Source organism: Tenrec ecaudatus, chromosome 5, assembly GCF_050624435.1.
Source record: "Tenrec ecaudatus isolate mTenEca1 chromosome 5, mTenEca1.hap1, whole genome shotgun sequence".
NCBI classification, from domain to species: domain Eukaryota; kingdom Metazoa; phylum Chordata; class Mammalia; order Afrosoricida; family Tenrecidae; genus Tenrec; species Tenrec ecaudatus.
This window is the reverse complement of record NC_134534.1, coordinates 186,169,744-186,182,292: the sequence shown is the minus strand read 5'-3', so window position 1 is coordinate 186,182,292 and position 12,549 is coordinate 186,169,744. Positions and strand designations below refer to the sequence as shown.

Here is a 12,549-nt window from a genome sequence, read left to right as displayed (position 1 = left end):
CTCTCTGCTCCTCACCGTTGCTCTAGGTAGGAGAGGCTGGTGCAGGTGCCGTCCAGTCAGTTCTGACTCAGTGCCTGAAAATGTCCCCAGTCTGGGAGTTCCTTATGTTACCCTTTTGGGGACCTCTGAGAAGCCTAAGTGTCTGAGTGTTAGGAAGCCCAGCCATCTATTTTGTGTCCTGTTGTTCATGTGCTTTATTTATTTGTGGTCATATATTTCGCCACTCATGTATGAGGGCCTGTAAGTGTGCTCCGATTTTTAATCTTCTTCATGGCTCTTGACAGTTGCAGGTTTTACATTTAGTTTTTGATCCATCTTGACATGATTTTTGTGTAGAATATGAAATTTAGGAACTGTTTTATTTTTTTGCATACAGATTTCCAGTTTTTCCAGCATCATTTGTTAAAGAGATGATCAATTTTCTGTTTAATGAGCCACAACCCTTTGTCGAAGATCAGTTGTCTGTAGATAGATGGACTTACTTTTGAATTGTCAATTCTGTTTCATTGGTCTGTGTTACTGTGGTTATACCAGTACAACCTGTTTAGACTCCCATGACACTGTATCAATTTTGAGATAAAATGGTATGAGGTGTAATTTTTTTAGTCCTCTACAGTTGTAGACTTTACATTCAGTTCTTAGATCCATCTTGACTTATTTTTTGTGTATGGTGTAAAATATAGTACTGAATTAGTTAGTTTATTGTGCCAACCTGGCCGGTAAACACATGTGGGGTTAATTGAAGGGTGGAGGGATAAATGGCTCAGTGAGCCTCGCCTTTCTAGTTCTCGGGTCTCTTGATTTCTGATGGTCAGACCAGCGTGCAGCTGCCTTAGCCAGTTCCCTGCTTCAGCTGGCAAGGCTCACTTCCTGCAAGACATCCCTTTGGAGAAGCCACATGGACCTATGGAGGCTCCTGCCAGAGCTGAGATGCTTACACATTCATTGAATCAGCTTTCCTCCTGCAGTTGGCATCATTGCGTCTGTTTTGTGATATGCAGGAAGACTTTGTGGATTGGTGTTGGACATATGGGTTAATGGATTAATGTTGGACTTGTGGGCTTGGGCAGCACTGGGTTAAGATGTTTTCTTGATGCACACTTAACCTTTATATAAAACTCTCTCTTATACATGTGTTTCTGTGGATTTGTTTCTTTAAAGTACCCAGCCTTTACTGGTACTGTAACACAGGTACTATTTTGTTTGGGGCTAATTTGGATTCCTTAAATTTCCCTTTGCTATAGCTCAACCTAAGACGTCCACTGTAATTTTGAATAAAAGTGATATAAAGGGGGAATCTTTGGTTCCTATTCACAAAGGGACAGCTTTCAGTCTCTCTCATTGACACTAATATTGGCTGTTGACTTTGTATATGTGCCTTTAACTATATTGAGAAATTTCTCTTCTATTCCTACTGTGCTGAGTGGTTTTTATTAGGAATACATGTTAGATTTTGACAAATGATTTTCTGTGTCACTTGATATAATTAGGTGGGTCTTTTATTTTGTATTATTTATGTCATGGATGATGTTGATTGATTTGCTCATGTTGAACCAATCTTGCTTACTTTCTTTGACTCCCACTTGACCAGGTTGTATTCCACACAAACACACACGAAGAGAGTTGTTAGTATCTATTAACTAAGACTTAAGGGAAAAAATGTATCTGTGTTAGTCTGGGTTGAATAGAGAAACAAATCCAGAGACACTCATATATGTATAAGAAAAAGCTTTATATCAAAGAGTAATTGTATATTAAGAACACATCCCAGCCCAGTCCAGATCAAGTCCAGAAGTCCTACATTAGCCCATCTGTCCAATACCAGTCCGTAAATCCGTCTTCCTACTCATGCAGTCACATGCAATGATACAGCATGAAGGAAGATCATAAGCAGGTGGGTGCAAAGTCTTGTGGATCCAGTGGTGGTGGAAGCATCTCAGCGCTGGTGCGGGTCTCCACGTGGCTCCTCCAGCGCTCCAGGTATAGCTCTTCAACAGGAAAGGGAAGTGGAGAGAGAGAGAGGCGCTTGCAAATCTCAGTGTAGCTTCTCTACAGGAAGGCGAAGACACGAGAGAAACTTCTCAAGATCCCATGAGAAGGCCATGCCTATGAAGAGGCATCCTCAGGCTGTGACCTGATTGACAGGCCTGACTCCACCCCTACACTTATTTATCAAGTTGACATGGAATCATATAACTACCACACTGTTCATGAGGGCTGTTCTATAATTTTATTTTCTAGTGATGTCTTTGCTTGCTTTGGCAATTAGACTTATGCTGGCTTCAGAAAATAACTTTGGGATTTTTTCCGTTCTTTTAAATAGTCTGGAAGAGTTTGAGTAGAGTTGATATCGGCTGTTCCCTGAATGCTTGGAGATTATAATTACCAGTGAAACCATAGGGGCCAGAGCATCTTGTTAGGAGTTTTTTAATGACTTGATCAGTTTTTTATTTTGTTATGGGTCTGTTCAAATGTTCTGCTTCAGGCCATGTCAGTTTAGGCAGCTGTTCCTGGAAATGTGTCCATTTCATGCGTTTTCAAATGTGTTAGATTGCAGTTCTTCATAGTACCGTTATTATCCTTTGTCTTTTAGTTGGTTCTGTTGTGATGTCCATTTATTTTCATATTCATGGTATTAGCATCTTCTTTCCTATTAGATTTTTTAAATCAATCTTTTCAAAAAAATTTACAGCCTTACTGGTTCTTTCTGTTGTTTTTCCTGTGTCATTTATTTCCACTCTAATCCTCATTCTAACGTGATCTTTTTTTCTTCTGGTGGATGCAGGCTTATTTTGCTGCTCTTTTTTATAGCAGGAAGGTTAGGCTTTGACTTTGGCTGCCTTTTCCCCTTGGATGTGTTTATATTTACTATAAACTGTGCTCTGAGTGTTGTGTTTATGCTTACTGTAAACTGTGCCCTAAAGGTTTTGGTGTGTTGCATTTTTTATCTCATTTGATTTAGGATGGTTCTTATTTCAATAAAAATATTGTAGAATTACCAGTAATTTATAAGGAAAGTTTTTTTCAGGTGCTATTTATTTGACTTTCCCCTTGCTCTTCCTATTATAATTTTCTAATTTTATAGCTTTGTGAACCAAGAAGAAAATGTGTAGTATTTCACTGTTTTTAAATTTACTCTGTGGTCCTGTCTGGAGAATTTTCTATTAGGGAAAAGAATATATATGTGCTGCGTTTCATGTACATGTGTGCAGTCAAGTTAGTTGATTTAGTTTTTATGTATCTTTGTTAAACTCTTTTAAAATGTTCTCTCCTTCATCAAAAGTGGTGTGTAAGAGTCTTCTGTTATTACAGAGTTGTCCAGTTCTTGCTTCAATTCTGTTAGAGTTTGATTTATGTCCTTTGAGGGCTTTTCATTTGCATGTAGGTATTTGTTATATGTATGCCCTGTTGTTCAGTTGACCCTTAAATCATTCTAAAATATTGTTCCTTGTCCCTTATGCTATATTTTCCCCTTAAAACCTATTTTATCAGAAATTAAATTGCTACTCCTGCTGTTATTTTGATTGCCATTTGTTTGATAAGCATTTTTCCATTCTAAGAATGTTAGCCTACTTTTTCTCTTTGTATCCAAGATGTGTCTCTTACAGACCAACTACTGATGGTCCTTTTTCCTATCTGTTCTGCTGGCTTCTATTGTGGGACAGGTGCATTTAGTCCATTCCCAGCGAATGGAATTATCAGGAGGTATGTGTCTGTTGCTGCCAGGTTGCTTTGGGTTTTTCCATGGTGCTGCTGGCTTTTCCACGTAATATTCTGTGGTGAATTTGTTTTGTTTATGGGATTTTAATCATTTCCTTCACGGTTGTTGCTTTAGTTTTTACTAAATTTTTATTGTATTTCTCTAAAATTTTATGAGTCATTTTATCAATTTTCTTTTAGATTACCCTGAAACTTATTTTCTCCCCAAGTTTAAGGCAGTCTCTTCTCTCTTGAAATTGGTTTGAATTTCATCTTCATCTGGAAATTCAATAATTGTACTAATTATTCTCTTGTAGTTATCTTCATTTACAAATTTATATCACTTGTCCTATATTTAGTCTTGTTGATTTGTTCTTTTTAAATATTTCTAAATCTGGGCTGATTTCTGGATGTTTTGTACTTTTGTTGGTCTTTCATTTGTAGAACTCTTTATTATTTCTTATAAGGTTAGTTTTGTTTTTTACAAATTAGCTTAATTTCTGTTTATCTGGAAATGTCTCAATTTCACCATTGAATTTGAGGAAGAGTTTTGCTGGGCATATACTTCTTGGTTGGCAGTTTTATCTTTCATAATTTTATATATGCTGTCCACTTGCCTTCTTGCTTGCACGGTTTCTGCCATGAAATCAGAGTTTAGTCTTACTGATTCTCCTTCTTAGGTAACTTCGTTTTTTTTTTTGTTTTTTTTTATGAACCGTTTTCAGAATTCTTTCCTCATCTTGGATGTTACAAAGTTTTATTCTCATACATCATTAGTTTTCTTTTGAGCTGTATCCTCATTGGGGTTTGTTTGACTACTTGAATGCATATCTGTCATTCTTCACAATACTAGGGAAGCTTTCTTTCAACAAGCCTTTGATGATTTTGTCTATGCTCTTATAATTAATTGTTTTGTCCCCTTCTATTCTAAACTTCCAATCACATATGTTATTCCTTTTGATGGTGCCCCACATAATTCTTGAGAAATATTTGTTTTTATAAAATTTCCCCTTTTTGATTGTTTCTGTTACACATATGTTGCTTAGTTGTTATAATACCACCCCTTTTGGGGGGGGGGAATTACTGAGTTCACCCTGTATGTATGGGTTCTATTTCTTTGAATCGATGATGTATTATTAACTTCTGAAATCTTAGTATTCATCTTTTGGATTTTGACTTATTGCTTGTGTATAATTTCTCACTTATTTTTTCAGTTCATTCTTTTAGTATTATCCTGGTTCTTTCAGTTTTTCCTGTGTTTAACTTGATTTTGTCTTCAGATTCCTCATACTTTTCCTCACTTTGCTGAAGGCACCTAAGTAGCATTTTTTTTCAAGTTCCTTATCAGATAGTTCTAGTGCTCTCTCTTCCTCAGGAAAGTTTCCAGGCTCTGTGTTTTGCTTTCTGATGGTTTACTACAGGGTAGGAGTGTGTACTCCATTTGTTGTTCACTGTGAAGAGCAGTTGAGGGTATTTGGGGCTGGTGTTGACTGGCTGTCACTGCTCAGGTAATGGTAGTAGTAGTGGCACTGGGTCAGCAGATGGACTTCTGGAAGAGCAGGTGTGACTGGTCATTGTGGGTGAGGCTGCTATCTGCTTTGGGGTCTGAAATGACTGGTGTGGGTGCTCATGTTTTTCCGGACAAGGAGATCCAATTATCAGGTTGCTATCTTGATTGAGGTAAGACCTGATGATGTAGTAGGTTACCTGTTGGGGTACTAACTGCAAGGTGAGCAGTTCAAAACCACCTGCTACTCTGCGGGAGAAAGATGAGGGTTTATACTCCCGTATTAATTTGCAGAGTGCTCCACAAGGGCAGTTTTATTCTATCCTGTGGTTCCACCATGAGTCACAAGCAACTTGATGGCATCAAGCTTTGAGTCCTGATTGAATGCTGCTTGCAATATTTCAGCCTTTCAAGCCATGTCAGTCAGCCGAAAATTAACGCATTCCGTTGGTCTTCTCTCTCGACACTTGTTCAACTTCTTCTCCTAACCACTGTGTAGCTCATTTCTTTACCCTTTCTTCTGAAACTAAAGGTTCCAGGATTATCATTCAGATCGGTTCCTTTTGGTCTTTTTTGTATTGTGTGGGTCAGGATAGTCTGCTTAGTCTACCGTCTTGCTAAAATTCACACACACACACACATGCTTATTCATTTATTTAAATTACATTTTATTTATTTATTTTTCATTTGACCTGGGACCATTGATTGCCTTTGTTGGCATAGGCAACAGTGTAGCTGGGCATCATCTGGTTCTTCTGCCTTAGGGTCTAGGAAGCTGTGGCTTCGTGGGCTATTCATTCTTTGGACTGATTGGTTCCTCGAGTCCTCAGTCTTCTTCATTTTCCTTTGCTCCAGGGTGGGGGACCCGCCTCCACAACCGAATGACCCCAAGGGGCGGTTGTGTAATTGAAGGGTCAATTATAGAAACATCAGACAGGACATGCAAAGGATGACCTCTTCCGTGGCATCAGGAACCAGGTCTGAGAGAGAGATTACTGTATCCTCTTAATAGTTTTATATCATCTTGGGCTAGCAAGCCACGTTATTCACACACATGACAGGAAGGGTTGTATTAGAGGCATGCATGTAACAGGGAAAGGAAGTACTAAGCGCATACCCATGACAGGCAGGCATATATATAACAAGATGGGCAAGTTCTAGAGATAAGATGGCAGCTTAACCTTGGCTGTCTCTGAGCTGACTTGCCTTAAGGGTTCCTAAGCTCTTCTCCAGGGGAACCATCTAGGATCTTATCAGAAGGGAGTGGCCTTCCTTAGGGTGGGGTGGTCTGGTCACTTTTGATGGCAGATCACCTTCAATAAGCAGTTAACCTTCAACCATATGCTTGCAAGCAGCACCTTAAAATGGGCATTATTACGGGGGGACATTGTGGGGGGGAAACTAGTTAGGAGAGTGTGACTGGGATTCATCTCCAACCCACGGACATGAAGGCCTCCCTCCACGAGAGTCTCAGCCTCCCAGACTCCTGAAAATACGATCCTCGAGAATTTGTCCACATACACTCTCTTCCCGAGTCTTGGTTACCCGCCCTCTCCATAGGGAGACCAGCAGTTAGTGAATTGTCAGTATTTAGGTGAGTGGTTGAACTGGACCAGTTTGCAGCACCCTGGACCCTTATTTGTACCTATGGCTGAGACCTCAGACTCACTGTCAAGTCAACTCATGGCAAACCTACAGGACAGAGTAGAAGTGACTCTGGGGCGGTTTCCATGATTGTAAGCCTTGATGGGAATAGGGAGTGTCAACTTTCTCCAGAGAGCTGCCTAATGCTTTTGAGCTGCTGACACTGTGGTGAAGCAGCTGAAGGCATATCCACTCTGTGATCCAGACAGTGGCCATTGCATGGGATTAGCTATGCGGATGAGCTAATTGTAGCTTTACTGTGGTTCTGTGAAATAGACCTTGACAGTGATGTACCAAGAGCTAGAAGCAACAAGTTTCAGAATGGCAAAGACCCTGTCGCAGACTCCTGAGGACAGGGCTCTTCACTGGCTTAGCCTGCCTCAGTACCTTTCTTCCTTGTAGCACTCCTTGGTTTCGAACCCCAGCCTTGCAGTTCGGTGGTCGGTCCACAGCTTACCTCACAGCACCACCATGGTTCCTTGCTCACCATGTGAATTTGCCCTTGTTTTGAAAGAGTTGAACCAATCCATAGGCAAAACTATTTTTTTTACCATAATTACCTTCACTTGTTTTACATGCAGTTTTTAGTTCACTGAAAAGACTTTTGTTGCAGGAAAGTAAGGCTAATAAAAATCTGTATGTATCTCCTAAAAATTTGACTTAAAGGCAAACTTAAGGAAAGGATGGGTTGTACACATAAGTCAACCATTTTACTGTGAAATTATCTGGCCCCAAGGGGCTAGAGATTTAGAACTTTGCCCTTTTGAAATAAAGAAAAGTTACTGTAATTGCCAGGCTCATTGTGAATATGCAAATGAGCTTGATTGCTCCATATCCGGAAGCGTTTAAAGATAAGCAGCTAATTTGAAACTATCTTTCTTATTAATCTTTAATTACTCATTACAGAAGTATGGGAACTCCGAATACTAAGAATCTCGCTAACTAATTACATGGTGGATCCTTTATCAGTCAGGATTTATTATTCTGTTAACAAAACCAATCAATTGAAATAATCTATGTAAGTTTATTAAGATGTACAAACTGTCAACTCAATTCAGAGAGGGTGATTACAATAATTAAAAATAGACTTAACAGTTATTATAGAATAGTTAAGAAAAATTTTTAACCAAATATTGTTTGCTTATAATGAATTTATTTGAAAAGACCTAGGCCATAAAGGGGCCATGGATAAATAGTAGCTTTAACTTATTGATTGCTTTATAATAAAGGCAATATATGTTTAAAAAGTAACATTCAAAAGTTACATTCAAAAAGTGTCTCTCGCTTTCAATTAGGGACATGTTTTTCCAAATCCTTCTGTGTATATGAACACCTACTTTTGCTTCCCCCCACAAATGTTCACATTCTATAGAATAGTCAACTACTTGCTTCTATACTCAAATGGTAATCAACTTGTAATCCAAGTTTCTGTGCATTTTAACATTAGGCTATCACACGATACATAGTTGACATACGTTAGCTAACCCAGGCCTTCTTTGCCGGGAATGACGCTGTGCCCATCGTTTCCTATTCAAGAATGCTGCCGGAAGTGGACATGTGCTTATGCTTTTCATGGTCCAGCATGTGCCTGTCGCATATACCCTAAGCATGTAACTGCTACAGGAGGGAATGTGTTTCCCCCGGAATGCCAAGCAGGAGCATGGTCGACACGCTTACCAACAGTTTGGATCCCTTGCTCCTCAGCTGATGCCGTCAGATTCCAGCTGTGCCCCAGAGGGTTGCCACTGCTCGGTGGCGTAGTAGGTGGCCAGTCCTCCCCTGAGCTGTCTGTAGGTAAATGTGAATCATTAGCCTTTTGTTTAGCACCTGAGCGTATTGACTACTTGCTGCATCACCCAGAGATTCCCCCAGTGATTTAAAGGCTGTAGATATTAGATACATAAAGGTATCTTACCCTTTTCAAAAATATTTTTTTGCCACTTAACTTTTATGACAGATCTACATTAGTGCTCCTCTCACAAACATAAGAAATATCAAAAGTATCATGGACTGCCAAAAGGACAAGCAAATCTGTCTCGAATGAAGTACAGCCAGAGTGTTCCTAGAGGTCAGGGTCGTGAGGCAGATTTTGGATCCGTTGTGAGAAGAGATTGATCGGTCCCTGGAGAAGGAGCTCATCTTTGGTCCCATCAAGGGGCAATGAAGAAAGGCAGGTCCATAGCAAGATGGCTTCACACTGTGGCTGCAGCAATGGGCTCAAGCGTGGGGACCGGAGTGAAGGGGTTCAGGGCTGGGCAGTGTTGCACTCTGTTGTGCGTTCGTGTGCTGTGGGTTGGAACTGAAGTGGAAGTAGCACCCAGCATTTGTTTTGCTGAGCCCCATTGAAGAATCAGCATGCACCCCGAGTAGCAAGAATGGAAGCGCCACGCTCCTTCCCTGGGAGCTGCACTGTATGACATTATTTCTACTTTTTGTAGGTTGTCTATTTACCCCATCATTCCTATTTTTCACTGTAATTGTAGGTTTCAGGTGTTATTTGGCATGGGTTGAGACAAGCTCCAGGAGCCCTGGTGCCATCGAGGTTACCTGTGGGGGGCTGACCACAAGGCCAGCAGTTCGACACCATCAGCAACACTGGGAGCAGCTTTCTACTCCCATGAAGATGGACAGTCTCAGAAGCCCACATGGGCAGCTCCACCCTGTGCTCCGAGGTCACTCTGTCTGCGTGGACTCGATGGCAGGGAGGAGGAAGGGCGAGGGGGACATGCTCAGAAAACTCGTCTCTTGTAAAGTCGGGGTCATGGGTGGGGCGTGGGGCACCTTGGATAATGTGCAGATCTTCATTTTAGTTTCCTTGGCCCGTCTCTCCCAGTCCTGAGTGTTTCCTCAATTCCACTCACCCCCGACCTGAGGACTTCCTTCTCTGTTCACCTGGGCACACGTGCTCCCGTGAAACGGTCTCAGTTTCCCTCAACTGGTTTTCAATGGCTGCTTACCTCTTGTCCAGAGGGAAATCTGCCTGCAGTCTCACACCTGCAGGCGGATGGACCATGGGGAACCCCCTCCAGACGCTCTGCAGGCTGCTTGTGAGTCTTGTTCTTGTTGCCTGGACCCTACTTATGGGGTGGACATTATCATTTCACCCTCCATTCCCCTGTCAGGCTTCACTTGCTTGCCAGGAGATATCTGAAGAGACATTTTGGTGTCTTCCAGAGAAAGGAAGGTGTACCGTCTCCATTTTCATTGCTGGCGCCCTCGTGCGCACATCAAATTTATCATTTCCATCGACTTTGAGCTGCCGCAGTAGGGTGGGGGTGAGGACAAAGAGGGATATGTGAACTGTGAGGAAGGCTTTCATTCGAGAGGTGAGTTGGTTCTGCGTGTTTTAGTAAATTCATTGCCAAGTTCAGCTTATTATATATTACACTGAAAGCCTTCTGAGCCCAGCCTTCCCAGAGAATAAATGTAAAAAGATAAAGTTAAAAATGATCTTAGCTTTCATGATCTGGGTATTGCAAGATCTATCACCCACGGATGAATGGAATGACTGAAGCATAACAGAACGGTTGAGATAGGAGAGTGGTTTGGTGCAATTGGAGTTAGAATTTCAGGTCAAACCACCAGTGCGTGAAGCGAGATGTCTCTGACAAGAGCAAAAGGCATATTTTTCTGATTTACTTTGAAGTCTAACTCCAAGCCATGCATTAAATTAACAATATTATCATAAAAATGAGGGTGCTAATTCTGTCCAATGCTGAAATTTGAAAAATGATTTTACAGAAGCCTAAGCCATGCATTAAATGAACACAGCATTAGCTGGGCTGATATTGTTCATTCACTTTAAATGCCTCCTCCGGCAGCCCGTGCTTGTGCAGAGCTGAATCGAGAAGAGGAGCATCATTTGTTAATTCAATACAGAACATTCTGGGCGCCCTGGTTTTAATTTGCAGAATTTTCTTTAGAACCGCTTCTCCTAGTGCTCGGCCGGCTGTGGATTTGCTTTTGTAAAGTAACCGATTCCATATTAAAAGTATGAGGATGGTCTTTTCTTTCAGAGCTCATTTGTTCTGTACCACTAATTATGTCCAGCCACGTTTCACATTACATAAGGAGTTTTGTAATGCAGAAGATCCCTGGGACGTCGTCGTGTTGGCGGGAATGTTGTGGGTGTATCAGCCGCATTATATCATCTGTACGCTGTTTCATTCGATAGGCTATGCAATCGAAAGTGTGCCCATAAAACCGTATGGATAGCTAGTTAATGGTGTTAGCAGACTTTCCGCATCGGTGTCTGGAAGTGCATGAGGAAGCCAGGGTTTTAGTTTGATGAGTTTTTGGAAACTTTGCATTCTCTTGAACATACACTTCCTTTCTTCACTTGCTGTTGTTTTCTGAAGGGGTAAGGGTCCTCATCTTACTGTAAAAACTTTTTTTTGGCCGTATCATAGTTGTTATCAACATTTTTTTTCTTCTGGCTTGTTCGCAGTCTTTTCCATCAATCATCTTTACAATTGTGACTTTTAATTTCCCTGTGAGTGTTTTGTATTCATTTACCAACCGCAAGTGGGCGCTGAGCTTTCCACGCTGGCTGGGTCTGCCCTTTCAACCCAGGAGGCCAGAGCATCTGCTCCCCTGGGTGTGCGGCAGGGCGTGCAGGGGTGGGGACCACTAGGAAGCAGGGGCTGAGTGCCCTGGGGTCAGTGCAGACTGTGATCAGGAGGGAGGCTGGGAGAGCACACAGCAAAGACAAGCATCTCAGTTCTGTGTTTCAAGTCTTGGGAGACTTGCTGATGGAGTAAACCCCTGAAAAGGCGTGGGCCCAGGGCAGGCAATCACCACTGGGGAGCGCAGGGTGGAGAAGAGGGCAGGACTGTGCATAACTGAGGAAGAGCCTTCCTGGGTCTGCTCACAGTGTCCGCCCAGCTTCCTCCACAGCTGTGAGCGGAGTTGGCGGCTTGACTGTAAAATGTTCATTGCAACTGGAGGGTGTTAGGGAGTGGTGACGGAGGGAGATGGGTTACAGGGGGCTGAGGGGCTGGACGATGGTGGATGGATTAAATTTTAAAAGACCAGTTCATGCACACTTTCTCAGGTACTTGGAGGAAATTGTACTATTTCTGGAAGCAATGCGGGCCACGGAAGGGGGCTCATCTCTAAGTTGGCATGCTGCGGTGTTCATTTCTACCTTTCCACTCTTACGTAGGCCACGCTTCAGCCTCTTCTCTGAGCTGACTGGCGGCGTTCTTCTGGGAGGGCTAATGGCTGTGATTGCGTTCATCAGCCAAGGCCCGCTGACAAACGGTACAGGGTCAGAACCCTCCATGTAATCCGGAACCTGCAGTCTCTGGGCTTCTGCTTGCCAGCCTCTGGGCCTGGCCGGGGCGGACTGTAGTGCTGATGCATACCCCTTTCTTGCCGGACAAGTCGAGCCCCTTTGCTCTCTGTTTTCAGATCCTTCTCAACAGCGTACTGCTGACTTATGTAATGAAAGTTAAAACTTGCCTTTTCTGTACACAATTATCGGCAAACTCCCCAGTGCAGATTTTGCTGAGTCTTTAAAAGGGGGATGCAGTGAATGCCTCCGCAGAGAAGGGGAGGAAAAGGCCGATGGTGGCGTGGCCCTTGTTTGCGAGCCTGGGAGGTTTGGTGGCTGGCAGGAAGGAGCCAGGGAGCGACCATGCTTTCAAAAGGAAGAGCATCAGGTGATCTAACATCCGGGAAGGTGGTGGCTTTAATCT

General features: G+C 42.3%; 1 protein-coding gene across 1 annotated transcript in view; it reads left to right on the top strand.

The window, feature by feature from the left end:
- Positions 1–12,549, top strand: part of CACNA2D3 (calcium voltage-gated channel auxiliary subunit alpha2delta 3) — a 978,241-nt gene that overhangs the window by 457,525 nt on the left and 508,167 nt on the right. The window lies entirely within an intron of this gene.